Below are 22,501 nucleotides of genomic sequence, written 5' to 3' on the forward strand. Positions count from 1 at the left end.
CAAGTAGTGCCATTGTGAAAAAGTTTTTTAAATAACCCAAATGTTTTTAGTCTTTCAAATAATAATTTCCAAAGGTCCCAAAGTCACCAAGCAATCAAAATACACACAGACTGTTTCATTTAGCACTTTCTTCTTTTTCTACTTTCTCTTCCTGGGGTTCAGTTGCAATGTTCCAATTAGAATGTATCTTTTAGGAGTCTTGTTACAATTTAGCTCTGATCTTATATATTCCAAGCAGCCTCCTCCAGCAAAATCTTAATATTAATTCTTTTCCTCTCCCTTCCCACTTATAGCAAAAAAGTTTTTTTTTCCAATGTTCAGAAATCTTTAATGTCCCCCTGGCTTTAATTTTCAAGATTAATTACCTTCTGGTGCCAAACGGGTTTTTCCGATTTCCATTGCTATCATCGTAAGGAAGGAGAGTGAGGAAAAAAAACTTTCCCTTTTAACTTTCATCCACCGCTTTTTTAAATCTTCTCTGGGAACAATGTATCTTTAACAAAATTAAAATTTCAGATATTTAAATGTTACTTATTACCCCAGTCAGCCAAAAACTTTCACTTCTCAGCTTCCTCCTGCACATTCTTTTCTGGATAAAAGCTTCTTTGTGGCGGCCATTGCTGACCGCCGCTCCACCACTTTCGGAAAAGGGAGTTAAGCCAGCTGAGGAGGGGGGTTGCGATTCCTCCAGACCCCTGCTGGATCTCCCCTGTCTTCAGTTACCTCTACGGGGTAACTATTAGCCCCCAAATCCAGCTGGATCAGGGGCACTCCAGCGGCGAGCGCAGCAGAAACCGTGCATGATCGTGGATTCCTGCCACCACCGAAGCCTTGCAAACCGGAAATATTCTCAGGTATTTCACCTTTTTTACTATTTGCAGTCCTATTATATTTTCTAATTCTACTTTCTGTTTTGTTATACCATTTTTGACTATCATCTTAGTATTATTTTTGTTTATTTTAAAACCTGCCACTTCCCCAAATTTTTCTATTTGTTGCAAAAATATTGGTCCCGAATTCATTGGATCTTCTACTATAAATACCAAATTGTCACCAAATGCCTGAACTTTATATTCCTCATTTCTAATTTTAATTCCTTGAATCTCTGGATTTTGTCTGGTTGTGGCTAGCAACACTTCTAAAGACAAGATAAATAGCAGAGGCGATAGTGGACACCCTTGTCTCACTCCTTTTGCAATTTTGAAGTCTTCCATGTGATCTCCATTTAGTAGCACACTCGCTTTCTGATTTGAGGATATTGTAATGTTTTTCTATATTAGTACCGAAATTTAGCTTTTTAATTTGATATAGCATGAATTTCCAATTAAGATTGTCAAATGCTTTTTGCACGTCTAGGAAATTAAAGCTGCCTCTTTTTCTGGGTGAGCTTGATTTGATCGAATTTAGTCCTGTTCTAATATTGTTTTTAATTTGTTTATTTGGCAGGAAACCATTCTGGTCTGTATGTATGAGTTCACTCAGAATTGGTTTCATACTTTCTGCCAATATCGTCATAAATATCTTATAGTCTGTATTTAGCAACGAGATTGGCCTACAGTTTGCAATTAATCGTTGATCGGTACCATCTTTTGCAATTAAAGAGATGTATGCTTAGGACCAGGACCTCGAAAGTCTAGCTTGTGTTAATGCCTCATTGTATAGTTCCAACAGTATTGGTTCAAATATTTCAGATAAGTTTTTATATAGTTTGCCGGGTAAACCATCTGGACCTGGTGTTTTATTATTATTTTTGTTTTTGTAGTGCCTTTTGTAACCCTATTAATGTTATTTCTTTGTTAAGTGTTTCTTTGTTTTTTTCAGAGATTGGGCTCAGATTGTTTCCCTCCAAATAGATGTTTTCTTCCATAACTTCTTCTTGTTTATAAAGCTCGCCAAAATATCTTTGCGCAATTCTCTTTTTCTCCTCCATCTGATAATACACTGTCCCTTCCTCATCTTTAAGTTGCTGAATCAATCTTTTCTCTTTTTCTATGGAACAACCACCTTCCTGGTTTATTTGCTGATTCAAAATAATTGTGTTTAAGAGTTTTAAAGTATACGTGCATTTTGCTCAATGTCTATCAAATTTAGTTCATGTCTAATCATCCATATTTCTTTGCTTCCATATTTTTTGGATCTTTTTGGAACTCATATTCAAAAATTTTAATTCTTTCTTGTAATTTGTTCTATTTCTTCCATTTTTCTTTATTTTTCTTAGCTATATAAGCTATTGATATACTTCTCATGAAGGCCTTTGAGGTGTCCCATAAATTTTGTAAGGTGGTATGCTGTTTTAGATTAACCTTAAAAAATATTCCTAATTCATCTTTAATTCTTTGCATGTATTCTTTTTCTTTTGTTATTTGTGGGTGTAGTATCCATCTCCTTTTCTTTTTGTTCTGTCCTTTCCATATAATTTTTACTGGAGTATGATCAGCCCATACACTGGGCATTATTTCTACTTCACTAATATCTTTCTCTTTGGCCCATTCGCCCACACCATATCAATTCTAGACCAAGATTTTTGTGGACTAGAATAAAATGTAAATTTCTTCTCATTTGGATTTCTCTTCCTCCAAATATCTTCCAAATTAGTCACTTGCATTAGATCAAAAAAGGGTATTGGTAGAATTCTCTTTTTTTTCTTCTGTCTCTTCCGTATTGATATAATCTTTTTTAACATCAACAATGGCAATAAAATCCCATATTAAACAAATATTTTCTTCACCTAAGCTAATTATTTTATCATGTAATCTCTTATAGAATTTCTTCTGATTATTGTTAGGGGCATATATCCCCACCAATAGCAATTGTTTTTGATATAAGTTAATTTGTATCATTAAAATTCTGCTTTGCTCATCTGCGTACTTTTTTTTTTGCTTTTATCCCCTTTTTTACATAAATTGGAACCCCCCTTTTCTTTTGATATGCCAATGCTGTGAATAGTACTTCTAACTTGAGGTATTCTAGTTATTTTCTATTTTGTTTTTGAATACTTACCTCCTGTAGGCATATAATGTCAACATTTTGCTTTGGTTAGTATTTGTTTCCTCTTAATCCGGGAGTTTAATCCATATCTTCTGTTGGTTCTTGCTTCTCTTTGGTGTCTTGTTCTTAGTCCTTCTCTCCTTGAGTATTCTTTCTTTTCTTTGCCTCTCTCTTCTTGATCTGTTTCTTGTATTCCCTGTTGTTGGTCTTCTTGTTGATCCTCCTGACTCTTACTTTCCAACTACTCCCTACTACTCCCTTCTTCTATTTCTGTCAGTTGGTTGGAGAATTCTTGTGCCTTTTCAATGCTGTCAATTTTTACCCTTCTTTATTGTTACGTCACCAGCATTCCTTTAGGAACCAACCATTGGAACCAGATATTTCGTTTATTCAGGAGTATCGCTAGAGATCTATAGTCCTTCCTCAGCTCTCTCACCTGCCTCAGGATTTGTTTCAAGGTCGTGATCTCTTTTTATTTATACACCATCGGCTCATCTTTTGTGATTCTATACACAATATCTCTTATATTTTTCCTGGCAAACCTAATGTGGACCTCACTTGGGAGCTTATTCCGTCTGGCATAGTTTGTGTGGATTCGAAAGACCTCATCCAATTCTTTCACTATTTCCTGTTGATTCCTTTGCAATGCCTCTGCTATTAGATGGGACATTATGGCTCCCAGATCTTTGTCTTTGGATTCCAATACATTTTGGAACCTCCGATAGAATGCTGCATGATCCATTTTGAGATGGATGATCGAGTCCTCTAAATCTCTGTTCATTTCTGTTACTTTCCTGTCCATCCCCTCCAGTCTCTTATCTGTTTGTTCAGCTTTGGTTTCTATACTCCTTATTTTTTTGTTCATTCTTTTCTATTGCCTGCTGGATCCTTCCAATCTTCTCATCCAGATTTTGAATCTTACCCTTCATTTCTCCCATTTCTGTCTTCATATCAGTATGATTGTTTACCATTGTCTCCTGCATTTTAAGTATCGTTTCCTGGATGGCTGTTAATGTTGCTTGCATTGTCTGCATGTTAGCAGCATTGCTTATTTTTTCCGTGTTCAACATTCTTTCCATTGTTTTTTGGCCAGCTGGGAATGCGATAGACACTGATGAGCCAGAGATTTGTTTTTTTCCCTTTCAGAGTCATTGTTGTAGTACTAGTCATGTTCCTAAATTTGTTGTAGATATCTTCCCACTTTACTATTCACTATTTAATTTCCCTTTTGTTGTCAATTCTATTCAATCATTTTCTTTAAAATGTATCTTTGTACCTCTCCAACTTATAATATATATTATTCAAAGTTAATTCAATCTTATATAAGGTCTATAATTAACTGAATCACCAATATTCTAGAAGGGAAAGAAGGGAAAAGGCAAGAGGGAGGTCAGGAGGGATCATATTAAAGTAAAAAGGGAAAGAAAAGAGTAATATAATAGAATAGCCTAAAATATAACTGCTATAACTTATTCTTATACAGCTATGTTATGTTACTATATTACAATATGTCAACTATATTCTTTATCCTTAGTTATAGGATTCAGTTTCTTTTAAACAGATAATAAATATTAAAATATTAAGTTGAACAAATCTAGATTCTATTTCTTATATATATATAAAACCTTACTTATTTCATTAGTTATTAATCAATCAATCAGTAATCATCAAAGTAATATTTCATCAATCTTCTCACAGTTTCATATTTTATCATTTAGATTTTTAGGTTTCTGACATACAATTTTTAAGTTCCTAATATGTTCAATCAAACCTTAATCAAAGTATTATTTCAATTATTATGCTCTACAGAGAAAGGTCTAATATTGTTCAATTACTTTACTTTCCCTGTCCATTTATGTTTTGTTTAGTCACAGTCTGTTGCATCAGCTTCTCTTCTTTCTGTATAGTCTCGATATGTCACTTCTGTTCTTAGACTCAATCCTGTTTTACTTTTTCCACCGTTTTTCTTCCTTTACAAACCACAAATCTGTCAAATTAAACTCCAAATTCTTGAATAGTCAGTCTAATTCAACTCCCCATTTATCAGAACAAGTCCAAAACACCATCAGTCTTTAATCAAATAAGTCGGCTTCGATCTTATCTTAAAAGTTCCTTGCTTTCACCACCGGATCGCCATTTCCATTTGGACTTCCGTCCACTTTTATAAGACTCACAGTTCTGCCGTCTCTCTCTGCCATTTCTCTCAACTTTCACTTTCCACCTTCTTCACTTTCCAATCCGATCTATTGACTGAAGCCGAGAATGCTGTTCCTGCTCTGGTATCTTGCTCACTGGGTTAAGGCACTGCAGCTATGGTCTGCCATCAGGATGGCAGATCACTCACCCATCGCAGCAAATGGGTCTCCCTCAAAGCTGTCAACCACTGCTGCCGCCAAACTTCTCCTACCTTCACACATTCATCTCCCCCTCCAGGGTCTACGTGCCCCTTGCTGGAGCCTCCAAACGTGCAGATTGGGGATGCAAGAGCAGAGGTTGCTCTTTTCTCCCCACTCCACCGCAGTGCCTCAACTGGAAGTCGGTCCAAAGACTCTTTATGGAATTCACATTTTGACAGCTTTGTGTATAGCTTGGCAGCTAAAAGTTTTTTCAGTACTTGCCTGACTAATTTGACAAGTTCTTCTAAGGTCTCATCGAATATAAGAATGTCTCCCAAATAAACAAGGTCCCCCTTGTACAAATGAGCATGTAACCCTTCATTGATCAGCTGCATAAATACAGTGGGGAGCCCTTGGAGTCTGAAAGGCATGACTTGGAACTGAAAACACCCCAGAGGGCAGTTAAACACCATTTTCCACTCATCTCCCTCCTTTATGTGGACTTGGTAGTAGATTTCTCTCAGATCTAGCTTGCTAAAGATTTTGCCTTTGGACAGGTGATTTAGTAAGTCCTTCATTAAGGGTATGTGGTTTATATGCACACCGCATTCACGCCCCAAAAATCCACGCATAATCTGAAAGTGCCATCTTCTCTTTAAGTAATACTGGGGCTGCCAACCTAGACTTTGCTGGTTCAACGGACCCTCTGGCTAAATTGGTATCAATGTATTTCTTCAACAGTCACCTTGGCTGGTGTCATGGAATATATCTTTGGTTTGGGTAGCTTTGCCCAGGTTCTAATTTGATGGCACAATCAATGGCTTGATGGGTGGGGGGGGATATTGCATTCCTTCTCACTAAATTCCTCAGCTAAGTCTCTGTATTTTTTAGGAACTGGGGTTTGCCTGGAGGAGAGTCTGAAGCGGTAGCTGCTGCTTCTAGCTGTGGGGCCCTATTGGTTGGCAGTCTTTTTTTAGGAGGAACTGGGGGCAGTGGGCCAACACCAATTATGATTTTCTGGTATCCATCTTTACATTTAATAGTGTGGGGCCCATTTGTCTAGTCAAGCAAGTCCCAATATAACAGGTTCTGACATTTTTGGAGCTACTATAAATCGTATGAATTCACGATGCCTTCCCAGTTCTAATCTGATCAGTTCTGTAACCTGGTGGGAGCTCCTCCAATTAATGTTCCATCTACCTGTTCAAACTTGATGGGGCAAGCCCAATTAGACACCTGTATCTATTACTGCTTCTAACTCCCAAAACTCCTCAGTCCCAGGCACCACCAACTTCATTTTGATTGTAAAAGGAGAGATGGCTGCACTCATCATGGGGTCCTCTTCATCATTTGCCTTTCTGGAAAAGGTTTCTTTGGCCAGAGGTTCTTCGCTGTCTTCTGTGAGGAGGGGAATCTCTACAGCTTGTCTGGAAATTGACTGGTGTCTGGGGCTTCCATGGAGCTCTCCTGCCTCTGGCAGCTGTACTGGACTTTGGTTGCGGGACTAGGGGCCAGACATTCGGAAGCCCAATGACCTGCTTGACCACAATGGTAGAATTTGATAATTCCTGTAGATTGGGCAGGAGCAACTTCAGCAAGTTTAATCAGAAGATGCCTGGCCAAAGTTCTCCTAGGGGAGGTGGGAGGGTTTTTGGTGTAGGTGAATTTCTCTATCCAGAACAATGGACATGGCATACCAGTCTTGTAGTCGCTCTGGTTTCCCTTGGATGCCACAGGCTTTTCTGGCTTCTTTAAAATAGTGCAGAAGTATTCTGTCAGGCCAATGCATGAGGTCCCTAAAGTCCAACACAAAGTCTTTTATGGGTTGATTACCTTGCTTTATCTCCTTTATTTTGTCTTCATTTTCACCTACTCTGTTGGGGGTCTTCAAATCTAGCCCAGAGCAGCTCAACAAACCCATCTGCATTGTTTAGCTCCACCACTCCCTCATTGTGTAACTGGGCTATTCAGGTGGAAGCCTCTCCTTCATTCATGCTATTGGTAATTGCAAAAACTAAGTCACGCTCTGTTTCATATTGGTCTCCATATTGATCTATATGGGCTCAGATTCAGCTGAGGAAATAAGCAAGTTTTTCAGGCTTCCCATCAAATGTTGCTCTAAACCTTGATGGCGCTGGTCTTACTGGTGGAATTGCCATGGTGACTGCCGGGTGAGCTGGAATCTGCTGGGGTGCTGCTGTGGACGGCAGGAGGAGGTCCTGCAGGGGCGCTGCAAAGGGCAGCAGAGAGGTGGGCGGTGGCAGAGCTGGAATTTGCTGTGCCACTGCTGTTGGCTGCTGAATAGGGGCCATCCACTGAACTGGTTGCTGTGCTGGAAAAGGAGGGGTGGCTGCAGCCTGCTGCTCGATCTGACCCCATTGCTCTGCCGGGATTGTTGCTGTGAATTGGCCCCATGGTGGTCCCGAACCAGATGGTGCAACCGGTGCTGGCATCAACTGGCATTGGACCTACTGGTGACCAGATTAGAATCCCCAGCCTGGGGGAATGCATAAAGGCTGGTTGATGAGGGGGGGGCAATTGGAGGTTGCAGCATCCCAAATGGGAACGTTGGATATTAAAAATTGATAATATGTATTAATATCAAACTAGATAAGAAAGCTAATAGTACCAATATGAAACTATTGTCATATTTGTTGTTAAAATGTAAAATAGCCTGGAACCACACTGTTCACACAATGATATTTGTAGAAATAAAAATACAAATGTATTTAAAAAAAAAGAGAGGGCTGTAAAGCACTGCGAAGCAGTATATAAGTCTAAATGCTATTGCTATCTTAATCTTTAGAAATCAACCAGAGGAATAAACAAATTTATCTGATAATAATACCACCATGAAACATACTGTTTCATACAATGGCAATACAATTAATAAAGTATTTGAGAATGTATGGCTACTGCAAATAGGCATGGACAAATAGAGTGATTATTAGTTATTGTCCAAAAAACAACTAAGAAAAATAAAATATAATAGCACTTCAACAAAAAATGAGAAATATATTTGAAACAAGCTGCTAAAAATTGCTAAATTATGGTTAATTTGTCACACTAATATTTTATTCCTTGAGCAGGATTCATGAAGAATTTTATCGCCATACTACAGAACAGAAACCTTGAAAAGCAAAGAAATAATATAGACTGAAACATAATATTGAGTCAGTAAAAATTACAAGCTTCTTTTTTTGGGGGGTGTTCTTCCAGCCATATGGATGCAAGGTCCCATGGAAGAGTTGATATCTTATACAATATTATATTAAAAATCTTATATTAAAAAATGCCTTTGTAAGACTTACTTCTGAATTTGCTTGTATAAGGTTCTACCAAACATTAGTTTTGCAATTATTTTTCTCTTGTTTAATCTCTTGAATGATTTACAATTAATGTATCTCTTCAACCAACATGATTATACAAGACTAGTCATTTCAATTTCTCTTATCTTCCATCCTCACAATCTCTCTTGAGAAAACACTGTACATACCTAAACACCACATGCTGTTCGCTTCTTGGATATGCTGTAATGTAGACTTCACAAAAAGAAATAAGGAATAAGTAAGATTAAACCAAAGAAATTATAGCAATGAGATAAAGAAAAAAAGGAAAAATAGCCAAAACTACTTTATACCAATATAATTTATTATATACCTCTACATCTTTCTAGACTTACAAGCCATCATATTCATACACCCCTTCATATATTTCTTTTCCTTTTTCAAATTTCTCACTTCTCTTTTCTCATCTCTTCTTTTCTCATCAGCTCTATAAGTACAGTTCACTCTGCTCAGTTTTCCTTTTGACCCATCCCTTTCAATTTGTTTTCTCTGTAGAATTAAATTTCCTTCTTCAAACACATCAGAGACAAATATCTTGGTCTTAATATATTAATTTTCAGATCAGTTTTCTTCACTGCCTCATTCATTGCACAACATTTCAATTTTCAGCCAACAATAGAGCAACATTTGCTTTTAAAACTACATATACATTACTGCTCCTAACCAGCACACAGACATTATTTACATATTTATCCATAAGCACATTATGGATCATCATATATTCTTGCCATAATACTTACTCAATTTTGAATCATTTGCTAAACAGTCCACAGCATACTATTCTTTATCATTGTAATGGTAACAATGGCTTTGGCACATTTTGGCCAGAATATCTCAGCCAAAGCCCACCTATACTCCAAGCATGCTCACACTATTTTGTGAATGTCAGGTTCCCTATTCTAAAGACTATCTTACAATCCAGCATAACCTTGTCCATATCTCACCAAGTAAAGGTATAAGGAATCCTATATGCTCAGAATACCAAAAGAAAATACCATATTTTTAGAATCTCTAGACAAATTACAAATTATTTTTATATAACTTTATTAAGACAATTCCTGATTGTTCCCCACTTTGCCCTATACAGAGTTTTCATAAACTAAAAAACCTAGCAGATACTTCAGCAAGCTACAGATTCTAAATTATTTGCCAATTGTGTAGGCAAAATGGTATTCTTATTTTCATTTTTAGCACCCAGTGTTACTATGGATATAATAGCAGTGCAGAAGGAATGGCTGGAATCAAGGATGGGATTCAACTGGTGTAATAACTGGTTCGGTGAGTGTGTGCAGCATTTGAAAATCATCTTCTCCTGCAAACCCTGTGTGTAACACGGGACGTGCGCAGCAATCAGCTGTGCCACACAAAGCAGCTGAGGTTGAAAAAGCAGGAAATAAAGGACAACCTAGAGCTCGGGTGGGCAGGTGGGCCAAACAGAAGAACATCGGAGTGAACCAGTTCCCTCTCAGCTGATCTTCGTAACTACCAGTTCGGCAGAACCGGTAGAATCCCACCTCTGGCTGGAATAGTCTGGGGTCCTTTGCACTGGAAAGATTTTGTTTTCTTTTTACATGACAAGCAGAATATTCTTTGCAATCTGAAAACAGCAGAAAACTAGACTACCAGTATCTGATTTCTGCAAGTTGGAAGGAATTCAAGAATTTGCTTATATGTAAACTCAAGGACATGGCCCAAGAATAGTGATTTGCCCATCCCTATAGTACTGTAACGTAAGACCATGCACTTTTAAAAGGATTTGGAAAAAATATTATAAACCTTACACAAATGCAAAAACTTTCTGTTGCTTATTAAAGCAACCTAACTTGATTTGGGACTCCGCACAAACCTGAAAGATGCCACTGCTTTAAACAGTGACCATCAACCTTTTGAGCACCAGGGATCTGTTCTGTGGAGAAAGATTATGTGTAGTTTTGGTGCTACCTGCATATTGTGGATCGGGCTTCACTTGTTTGTGCAGCCTGGTTGCTGGCATGTTGCCAACTGATGCCAGTCTACACTCTGGGGTGGGGCGGGGAGAACCCTACTTATTAAAGTTAATAAAACTCCTAAAGCAGCTGCATCATTTTTCAGATTCCGTGACTTAATTAATGAAAGAATAATAGCGTGGTGCCCTACAACCTGTGTGCAAGTTCCTAAGCATTTCTCTCAAGGTATTTCTAAAGTGTTTAGATCTTTTCTGTAGCATGCATTGCTGTAATTGAATTAGTATTAATAATTATTTCTATGCCTTTCTTGAACATAATTCTAAGCATAGCACAAGAGAAAAGTTTCTTACTTAAGGCAAATATTGGAGGCAATTTATGGTGTTAGCCATTCAGAGTCACTTTGTGAGATGAACTGCAATATAGACCCCATAAACACATACATAAATATTGGAGGAATTTGCTTCTACCAATCCTGTACTATCAATATCACCAACAGTCCTATGACTGATTTTATCTTTGCTCAGTGGGTTGCAACCAAATTTTGATCACTAGATCCACATAAGACTCTAGGAGAAGAACTATGCTTTTCTATTTTTAATTTAATGTTCAGCAGGGAAAGAAACTAAGCAATTAAAAATATCACAGTCATCATATACAGTATTCAGGGTAGCATAACAATAAGCCAGTTTGATGCAGTGGTTAAGTTGCTGGTCTAGAAACCAGGAAGATCATGATTTCCACTGCTACCTTTGGTATAAGAACCAGCTGGGTAACTTTGGGTCAGTCTTTCTCTCAGCCCAACCCACTACTTAGGGCTGTTGTTTTGAGGAAAGTAGGAAGATGAAAGGTTTTAAATAGGTATTAAATAGGTTTGCCATCTTGAGTTATTTAAAATATAGTGATGGCAGTATAAAAAAAACAAAAAAAATAAAAAATAACTACACCAAACATCAAAACAAGTTCAAAGTATGAAGGAGCTCTGCATTAGGTTGCAGCGAATATGTGCAAAATAATTCCAATAATTTCAGAAATTTGATTACATAAGTCATATGATACATTTAGAATGACAAGCAATGACTTACAGCATAAATATATTAACTTAATGAAAGACAAGCAAAGAATATTCCGAGCCCTTACTCACTTCTGTAAAATCTCCTTTGAGAATTTGAGCTCCTAAAGGGAAAGAAAGAAAAACCTATAGTCTAAGAAATTAAGAGGTGTGCAGAAATTAGAGCAGAGTTTTACAGCTGTGTTCTACAGAATCCTGAAAAAGTAAGGTGGAAAAAAAAATCAGTAGTCAATTTTTTTTATCATTATAGCTTTGCCTCTTGAACACAGATTCAGGATTTTTGAAACAAATGAAAAAAAAAAAGGAATGTTTAATTTAAATTAACAAATGTTTTAAACATTAAATTTCAGCAAATTCTAGTTTGTTCTCACAAACTGCCTTACCTCAAGCTTATTTTAAATTGCTGTATGTCCTGCTTTTAGGTTATTTCACCAAGTAAAAACAAGCTAGTTTATCAATCACAAGCAATCAATTATTAACCATAGAATCTGAAAGAATTATTTAAACAGGGAATGCCTGGTTCTTAATACCCAACATATAAATAAATTCTCACTTTGGTGTCTCCCAATTTGCTTGCAATGATGGGGATGTTAGAAAAAAACTGCTCTAAAGAGATGCAATAAGATTCATTCCTCTCAGTAGCTTATTAAAAATGTGAGTTTCTCAAAATTACCTTCTATATTATTTTTCTGCAAATGTACCTCATAAAAAAACTTTAAAGCAAGGCTGTTCACTGAGTTTGTTTTATGATCAGAACCAGCTAGGATTTGAATCTGCAAACTGCATTATAAGGTTTAATGGTATGTCAATTTTGGTTCTTTAATATCAATGGAAAAATAATACAGCATTTCTGTTTGACTCAGAGCATGAAATCTATAATTTAAATAAGACCACTTTTGCTTGCGTCCTTGTTTAATCTACTATACCATACCTAAAAATTATAGATTCATCCTTTATTTAGATAGATAATGAATATTTTTACAGAAAAAAATATCATAAAATCAAAACCTAACTGCAGGTTTTACACCACAGTTAATCTGAAATTAACAATGAACAATCAGTTGTAGAAAAACTGGATACCAGACTAAATTTAATCCAAGGAATACTGATTTCTAAAAAGAATCTTTACTTTTATAGGAAGCCCATACTCCCTGAGCCAATTTCCCTTTTATTATTAATTTATGATACTAGAAATTCCAAGATGGAAAAGAACCACGAGTGAAGGAAAAGCATGACTTCAAGTACTTACTTCCAATATTAAAGAAACATCCCCTTGTATCAAGCATATTTATAAAGTTTTAGTATGTTAATAATACTTTAAAAGTTAATATCATTAAATATAATAAAAGCATCATATAATAAAAGCAATTTACTGAATTTGGTAATTTGAAAGCAATAGTTCATTTTCATAGCTAAGGTCAATGTGGACACAAAAGTTCAATTACCAAGAGACTGACTTAGTACTATTTTGCCAGATTGAATTACTATGTCTCATCCAGGGCTGGTATTCAAATTTTTTAACAATGGGTGGACATGACTTGTGGGCATGGCTTGTGGGCCATGTGACTGGGTAGGCGTGGCCATGTGACTGGGTGAGCACGGCAGGTGGCCATATGACTGGCAAACCAAATACAAGTGGTCCTCGCTTAATGGCCAGCAAGTGTTCTAATTTACAACTGACCTCCCCAGAACTACTTGACCTGTTTGGGGAGTTTTGACAGCCACGCACACACACATATACACACACGCACTTATGACCAGTTACAACATCCCACACAGTCACGAGACTGAGGTTTTCTATATTTTTTGCCAGTTCACAATTCCTTCTGGTTTCCGGTTAAAAATCCCCATCGGGGAAAATTGACTTGTTTAACAACCACAGTGTTCACTTAATGACCACAAGGTTCACTTAATAGCCATGGTGTTTGCCTAACCCAGGGGTCTGCAACCTTAAACACTCAAAGAGCCATTTTTCTCTTTTCTTTTAAACAGGTATCTCTCTGTATGTGTGTCTTTTTCTTTCTCTCTCTATCTCATTCTCATATTTCTCTCCCTCTCTCATCTCTCTTTTTCTTTCTCCCTCTCTCTTTCTCATCTCTCTCTCATCTCTTTGTCTTTCTTTCTCCCTCTCTCTGTTTCTCAACTCTCACTCTCTCTCCTCTCTTTCTCTCTTGCCTCCTTGGTGAGAGCAGCTCGATACAAAGAAAAGTCACGTGTCTCCCCATATTCCTCTTGCCACAAGCAGCCTCATCCCCTCCTCCTTCTCACTTGTGAAGTACACTAAATTTGTGAGAGGCTTCTCTTGACAAGAGGAATATGGGTGGACATGAGACTTTTTTCTGCGCAGAGACAAATGTTCTCCCCCTCTCTCTCTCTCACCTCTACAGTGAAAGCAGTGATGTCAGTGTCTTGGTGTGGAGAAAAGTTGGCAGGAGCAGCAGTTTGAGGCAGTCAGTCAGCCAGTTGGGTGGGAGCTGGCCACTGGCAGGGTGGGAGCAGGACTGGCATTTGACCATCTTTCCAGCCCTGCTTCCCTGAGGGGAAGCATGGCATGGGGGGAAAGGCAAGCATGGCGGCTGGGGGGGGGAGGCAAGCTGTTGAGCCCTGGCCCAGGGCTCACCATACCATGGGGAGGATGCAGTAGTAGTGAGGTGGCAATGGCGACAACAGCAGTGATTCTGGCAGCATCGGGGCTTCCGGGACCAGCTTTCCCCTGCTGTCCATCAGTTGTTCACCCCTGCGGCTGCCCATGTGGTGCATTGGAACTTCCAGGCTCTGCTTCCTGCAGCCACCCGTCAGCTGTCCCGGACTCTATCGAGGGCGCCGTGCTGAAAGACTCTCTCACTCTCCCAGCTAGGTGAGCAGCAGGAGTTAGAAGCAGCTGCTGACTCGGAGACCACATGCAGCCGCTCCACATGTTCTCCTGCGGCCTGTTTTCTCTCCCCTGCTGCTCTTGCTGGGAGAGTGAGAGTCTCTTTCAGGGCACAGCAAAATTTAGCTTTGGGTCCTGTAAAGTGTGACCCCATCATGAAACAGTTCCGGGTGGCAGAAAGAAACAGGATTCAACCTGGCTGCTTCTCTGCTACCTGCACCCTTTCCCGATGGGAGTGGGACTTGCAGGACCCAAAGCTAAATTTTGCTGTACCACGAAATACTCCATCACAGCAAAAGCAGCAGGGGAAAGTAGCAGCCGCTGACCTGGAGATCATATGGAGCTGCTCCATGTGTTCTCTGGTGACCATTTTTGGTAGCAGCAAGTGGTGCAAAAAGCAAGTCGGGGTGGGGGAAGGTGGGCAGTGGCAGCAATAAAAGGCAAGAGGTGATAGGGAAAGGCGAGCGGTGGCAGCAGCAGGTAGGTGACCAGGACTTGCTTGCAGAGCCTCATTCACTGATCATGAAGGTAGGCAGCAATGGTGGACGAAGGCGAAGATGGCAGCTGGGCAAGACAGGCAGTGATGGTGGGGGGCATCAATGAGGATGGCCAGGAAGTCTGGGAGTCAGGACTCAACCAGAGCTGGCAGCAGTGGCAGATAGGTGACTGGGACTTGCTTGCAGAACCTCACTCATCAATCTATAGCGGAAGGCAGGCAGCAATGGTGCGGGTGGGTGAAGGCAAGGTAGGCAGTGATGGCGAGTGAGCGGGCAAGATAAGGAGTGGCTGGGTGGGGCAGGTGGGGGGAGGGAGGGACCATTAGCGCAATTTGCCAGTTCTCCAAACTGCACAAACTTGTAAGAAGAGGTTCGCTCGAACTGGACCGAACCGGCTGAATACCACCCTCATTTCATCCCATGCTTTTCAAGTTAGAGCATTTCATATCTTCAATTGCTTATCTCTTTATATAGGAAAATCAACTGATACAAGCCCAAACCATGCTAGGATTATTATTATTATTTTTTTGCTACTGTGGTATCTGATTCATTTTCACAGCCTTGGTGCATCCTCTAGCTGTATCTCCTAATAATTTTTCTTTCAATGGTTTCTCAGTTTGGAACTTTTAAACTTTTTAAAAAATATGTCAGTGATTTTCATTATTCACCATACCTGTCCTCTTTTTACAGACCATGGATGAATGTTAGCCAAGTTAACATCAGGAGTCCGATTTTCAACATTCCCCAAACAGGGACATAGTCATTTTAAATAAAACATACAAATTTAGCTTTAAAAAAATATAATATACTCCATGGAATTTCTTGTGTCATGCAATATGAGATGCATTTGCAATAGTTTCCCAGTCCTTGCTACTTGCGTCTGGACTACCGGTAGTCCTTGACTTACAACCAATCACTTAGCAACTGTTCAAAGTTATGACCTATCTGAAAAAGGACACATGATTCTGCTCTGAAGTTCTGACACCCCCCCACCCCACCCCTTTACGATACCATGTCCATGCCTTGGTGCTTGGCATTATAGCTATATTTATGGCTATTTGCAGCATCCTGCATTACATTATTTCATTTTACCAGGCATTTCTAGTTTTCAGCAAATCCATAATGGATAGGCTTCCTTATTGTCATAATTCCAGTATTACCTGTACTACAAATAACATATGGATTTGTCTTTGAAGAGTACTCGGAAGCTACAGTTGTTGGAAATTCAGCTACTTGCCTGCTAATTGGTAATACAGAGATATTTAAGTCTTTGTTGCAGAAACTATCAATAGATTTCATGGTTCAGGGTGCTGATCACTAGCTCTAGATCTCCATTTGCCTTAGAACTTAGGTACTTCACATATTTGTAGAACTGGCCTGCCCGCAGAAGAGTACTTTTTTGTTATGGTGCCTTTTGGAACAGGTTGCCCAAAGTAAAAGTGGAGCTCTCCTTGTTAAGATTCAGTGACAAGGCTGCCCACACAATATGGTCCAAAACCTCTTAATCGTCACTGGAATGAAAGGTCTGCTTGATTTTTACATGCCTCATATGTGCATCCATTATGGCTGTTATCTTGACTTTTTGGACCGTTCTGGTTCATTCATGTGTTGCCGTAGATGGGCCTCTGGAAATCACCACAAAGGACATGTGATTTCTGACTTTTCAAACCCCTGGCTTTTGGGGAGGAGGTTAGGAAGATCTTTTCTTTTTCTCATGACTACAATAGCATAAACTGATATAAGGTAGCAACTACAGTCATATGCATGCAAAACAATAATTTGAATGCAAGATGCAGCAAAGAGCAACACCATGGTGGCTCTGAAATAAAGGCCTATAGCAGGGTTGCCAAACATGCGGCCCACGGGCCAGATGTGTCACATGCTGGCCACCCCCACCCCCCCAGTTTAGTGAAGGGGGGAAATGTCACGGTATGTCATGTGACAACATGACAACATGCACCCCTGGCCTATAGAGTAAATTCTACCACATGACAGAATGCGCAAAGTAATTTATTTGTTTATTTATTTTGTATGTTGCCCATCTCACCAAGAGGCAGCTCTAGGTGGCTTACAACCAAATAAAAACAAGATAAAACATTAAAACATAAAATAAATGTTAACACTAGAATTGATTAAAAATCATTAAAGGTGAGAAAAGAGAGCAAGATGCACGTGGGGAGGAGGTAGAATCTTATCTCGGTCATATCTGACCTCCAGAATAATATGCCTTTATTGGGGCCCCAAGCCAGATGGTAGAGCAGGGTCTTCAGGCTCTTTTGAATGAGTGCAGATCTCACCTTGAGGGGGGCACAATGTTCCAAAGGGCAGGAACCACAACCGAAAAGCCTCTTCTCCTGAACCCTACCAGCCAGAATTTCTTGATTTATGAGGTCCTCTCCTGGCAGCACAATGGGGTGGAACAAGGCCATTGGGGACAGACAATTCCTCAGATAACTTGGACACATGCCAAAAAGGGCTTTATAAATGACAACCAATACCTTGAATTGTACCCGGAAGCAAGCTGGCAATCATTGCAGCTGATGCAACAGCAGTGAAACATAGGCCACCCTAAAGGTTGCAAAAACTCTGCGTGGTTGCACCACCTGCAGTTTCCAAATACTCTTCAAGAGCAACCTCATGTGCTTATAAACTCTTATTATAAATTGAGCTAATTCGTGTTAATTTGGAAGTAATATCTGATAAATTGTGCCCTTTTTAGAAGTTCAGGATTTCAGCCTTAGCTTTGGATTGTGATGTGTGCTTCCTAGGCTGCTAACTTCATGTTTACTATCTTTCTACTGATTACATTACAGAAACCAATTGTAACTCAGGAGTGGAATACAACATGCTCAGCCTGCAAAAGATTTAACTTTCAATCTTTGATCTCTTCAATAGAAAAGAAATCAGGAAACAGCTCTAAAAGAAGACTGAGTAGAGCCCAGAGAGCTGCTGCTATTCAGAATAAACATCAGCCATCAAAAAGTAGTCTGATTTGAAATAAAGCAATTTCTTCCAGAAGAAATATTTGATGTTTTGCATAGCACTATTGGTTGATCTAATGTTAGGTTTTTACCTTACTCAGTTTGTTTTTTTCCTCAAATTGACAGGGTATACAGTGCAGCAGCTATTTTAAACCTAAGGAGTATAACAGACATTTTATTCGCTTTCTCTCCAATAAAATAGAAATGGCTTTCTACACTATCAGTTTTTAATAATATAAAGAATATATGTGTGTGTGTGTGTGTGTGTGCATGCGCACATGTGTGTGTGTATATATATATATGTGTGTGTGTGTGTATGTGTATGTGTATAATTAGAATATATATATATTCTACAATCTACTCACAATATTCATTAAAAAATGTTCCCAAATGTCCCACAAAGATTATGAAAAGTGCAAGCCTATACGTAAGTTCCCTGAAGCCAGTGGAATTAAGTCTAATTAAAACAGAGTCCACCTGTACAGAATTCTCTCCAGCTGGTAACTCTTAAGTCATGGAGTCAGCTGTCAGCATTTGTTTAATGTTTGAATGCCAATAGGGTGCCCACATAGGCATAGATCTCTACCCTACTAATGATGAATGCTTAAGTAAAGTGACCCAATTTACAGGGTAATCCTATGCATCTATCTATTCAGCAGTTAGTTTTACTCCATCCAATAACATATATTCAAGGTATGTGTTTGAACTTTCAACCTTACCTATATATTATCTGCATGAAATCATATTTTTTCCATATATGAACATCTTCGCATCTAAATAAATATGCAAGTGTTTATTCTCTGAACAACTGCTACCCATCTCCCCTCACAGGCAGCTCCACAATGTACTGCATGCTATCAAATTAATCTATAAATTTCTGCAAACCTTTCACAGTCTATCTATAATCTTTTCTCTAGTTCTTTGCTTCTGCCCATTCCATCTGCATGTTTGGTGGACAATGGCATCCTTGATATTATTCTATAGCTATATATATTTGCATATAATTCATTTACATGCATTTTATTGTATATAATTCATTTATTTGCATATAATTCATTTTATATTCTAGTTAGGGTTTTAAATTGAGAAAATGTTCACCTCTATGTTCTATTATGAAACAAATATGTACAGATTAATATTTGGGAAGTTTGAAAGCCAAACCCTGACATTTAACCATTGAGCCCTATGCTTTCATCAATATGTAGGAAATAATCTTGATAATTTTTAAATCTACCAATGTGTGTACAATTCACTTGATAGGGAGCCCTACAGATTCAGCAGGGGTTATTTTTGAGGAAAGATGCTTAGGGTAATGTCATTCTTGAAATCTCTCACTTATCATGCAAGAGAGAAATAGGAATTAAAATCAAACATCTTAGCCAATCAAGCCTTTTACATAAGTAGCCAAAAAAGCTAAATTAAACTACACCTGTATGGGGGAAGAGAACTCTTATACAAATTGTCCCTGCATTATTCCAAAAGAATTTGTCTCAGGTGAAAAAAAAGACACATATTCACATTTTTAAAAAATGATGTCACCTATTAGTTCCACTAAATTCCAAACTGTATGTTACTAATGTTTTGTCCTAGTAATTTCAAGCCATCAGCAGTTTATATCTTTACTGTATTTCACATTTCCTTAAAAAGATCAATGGCAATTTTATATATTTTTATATTTTACTGTAATTATTATGCAAATACAACATTTTCTACTGTCTTACTGTCCAGATTGCATTGGAACATTTTATGTTAAATACAACAGGAGTTGGAATTACATTTGGGGATGGGATGGTCTATCATCTGGCCCTTTATAAAAACTACATCAATCAATCAGACCAATGAAGAAGTATTTTCCACTTTGTTCATACACTCTTTTCAGACTTTCCTGGCTTGGTGTCCAGAGACATCATTTTGGCTCCAGTCTCATCATTCTCAGTCAATTAATTGTTGGAAATTGGAGAACAGTAACATCTAAAAACTGAAAAAGGTGGCCTTCTGATAAGTATCTGATGTAACGGGAGAGGATTATAATATTATCATAGTATTATAATTCTTCCATTTAAGGCCATTCACAACACTGTTTACAAGTGGATGGAAAATATAAGGATGAGCAATCTGTTTATCTTTACACAATGCTTATTTCTGTCTTCTGAAATTAAATCTCAAATATAGGCCATGTAAAGCATCCAAAATAAGACAGGCAAGTAAGTGGAAGCTATCTTGTTCTATTGTGTTAGAAGACCTGTATATTGGAGTTCAAATTACATAGTATATTCTAAATAATAAACTGGGATTCCCTCAGTCTGTAGGCATTGTCATATAAATCTGCACAAATACTGGTCCTATCCAAAACAATGGCTGGTCCTCCCCAATCTACCACACCAGATTAATATGTGAAGTGGATCTGAAATCTGAAGGATCAGATACAATAACTGTCACTTGAACAGAGCACAGCTCAAGGGAATTAAACACCCTTCCTTACCTGATAAAATTTGGGATTTAAAGCAGATGCTTAAAGTCAGCATTTTAAGGCTAGAGATGCTTTCTCTCTAAAAGTAAGTTTGGGAATTAGATCATCCATGAAAGAAGAAAAGACTTAGAAATAAAGAAATCACAAAATAAGTTTAAAAAAAAACTTTTCCAAGTGAAAACCCTTCAATAAAAATACTTCACAATTGCTTAAAAGCCTTTTTCTATACCATCACCTTCATCAGTGGAAGCCCGAAGATTCAGATATACCACTCATTTCTCTTGACACCCTTAAATCAATTGGGGGCATCAGGGCAAAGAGTTGACTCCAGTAATCACTGGAAACTAAGCTGCAAAGGAATCCCAGGTTATCTGTGCCCGGGACAGTGGGAAACTTCCCTATTATCACTGTTTGCAATCCGGCGAAATTGACCGAGGATTGTAGGTAGACTTAGTCAATGTATAAAATTGATTAAACCCCAATTTAGAAAAAATGGAAATCAACGGGAGAGATTTCCCGTTTGACTAATTTAATACATCGATTCTAATATGCTGTCGATCTGGGTCCTTCCCAATAAAAGCTGCCTGATCTTAGTCGGGGAAAAGAGACCAAACCCGAGATCCAAGCATCCTTCTAAATTACCGGCAGACAATGTATCCGAAAAAAGTTAGCGAACACGCCCTCTGTAATGCAGAGCCAAGCAGCTTCGGGAGGCCCGGCAAGCGCATTGCTCCCTTACCTGCACAACCCGATCTATATAGAAGCAAGTGTTCAATAGTACACAGTGTCTTTCTGGACGGCGATCAAGTGGGAATCTCCAGGACTCCTGAAAAATTCGCTTTCAGCAAAGGCGTTGTGCGGTGGAGGGGAAATGCTGCCAGAGAGGGGAGTTTCATGCCTCTGGAAAGCCGGGTTGCATCCTCCGATCGATGTCCGCAGAGGAGTGGGAAAATCGGACAAACACCTCCGCCTTAGGCGTGCTTCCCCCTCTTTCTGAAAAAGCGGGCGGGCACCCAGCCACAGAAGGAGCAGACGCTGGGCAGCGGGCGGGGAAAGGGGGAAGCTCTACTCGCGCGCCCCCTGGAGGACCCAGGCAATTACAACAAACACGCGCCCCGCCCCTTTCCCTTCCGACCAAGAAATTTTTTTACTTTTAGTTGTGGCAAGCCCGGGAGTTGAGCGGTCCCCCTGGGACTATTTCATTGCAAATAGATGCTTGCTCGTTCAAGCCCTTTCGTCCAGGCATTAAAATGTTCAGTGTACTGCAGCAGAGAGCTGGCCAAACGAGCAAACAAGGAAAAAAATGGGATTAGGAACTGAAGTAAAGTTTGAGTTTTCTGGGGAGAGTCTTTTCCTTTCCTCTTTCCTATATTACTGCTTGGTTATTTCAGTGCATCACATTTTTATCAATTTAGGAATTTATAGGAGGACACAGTTGCCAAGTAAATTGTAGATTCAATTTTTTGTTATCTGGTGTTCTCCAAATGTTTATTACTACAATGCTGATCTCTGATAGAAGTCAGATACAGATTAACATCGTTGGAAGGATCTTGCAGGGTCATATGGTCCACACACCCCAAGCAAACCCCACACCATTTTTGACAGATAGCAGTCCAGTCTCAAAACTTCTAGTGATGAAGCTCTCACAACTTTTGAAGGCAAGCTGTTCCATTGCTTGATTGTTTTCACTGTCAGAAAATTTCTCCTTATTTCGAGGTTGAATCTCTCCTTGTTCAGTTTCCATCCATTGTTCCTTGCTTTGGAAACTGGGTTGACCCCCTCCATATGGCAGTCCCTCAAATACTGGAAAACTGCTACCATGTCTCCCCTGATCCTTCTCTTCACTAAACTAGCCATGCCAGTTCCTGCAACAGTTCATTTTATGTTTTAGCCTCCAGTCCCCTATTATCTTGGGTTCTCTTCTCTGCATCTTTCTAGAGTCTCAGCATCTTTTTTATAGTGTGGTGACCAAAACTGGATGCTGTGATGACCTGG

General features: G+C 38.9%; 1 protein-coding gene across 3 annotated transcripts in view; it reads right to left on the minus strand.

Annotated features, from left to right (window-relative positions):
* Positions 1-21,521, minus strand: part of CPNE4 (copine 4) — a 413,546-nt gene extending 392,025 nt beyond the window's left edge. For 2 of the 3 annotated variants that reach the window (XM_026721419.2, XM_026721417.2), the window contains exon 1: positions 21,246-21,521. The gene's annotated coding sequence lies outside the window, so the exon portion shown is untranslated. The remainder of the gene's footprint in view (positions 1-21,245) is intronic. The other variant, XM_087916705.1, reaches the window with a different exon arrangement.
* Between the last annotated feature and the right edge of the window lie 980 nt (positions 21,522-22,501).

The sequence above is a fragment of the Pseudonaja textilis genome, chromosome Z (assembly GCF_049901715.1).
Source record: "Pseudonaja textilis isolate UNSWEBS1 chromosome Z, rPseTex1.2, whole genome shotgun sequence".
In the NCBI taxonomy this organism is placed as follows: Eukaryota; Metazoa; Chordata; class Lepidosauria; order Squamata; family Elapidae; genus Pseudonaja; species Pseudonaja textilis.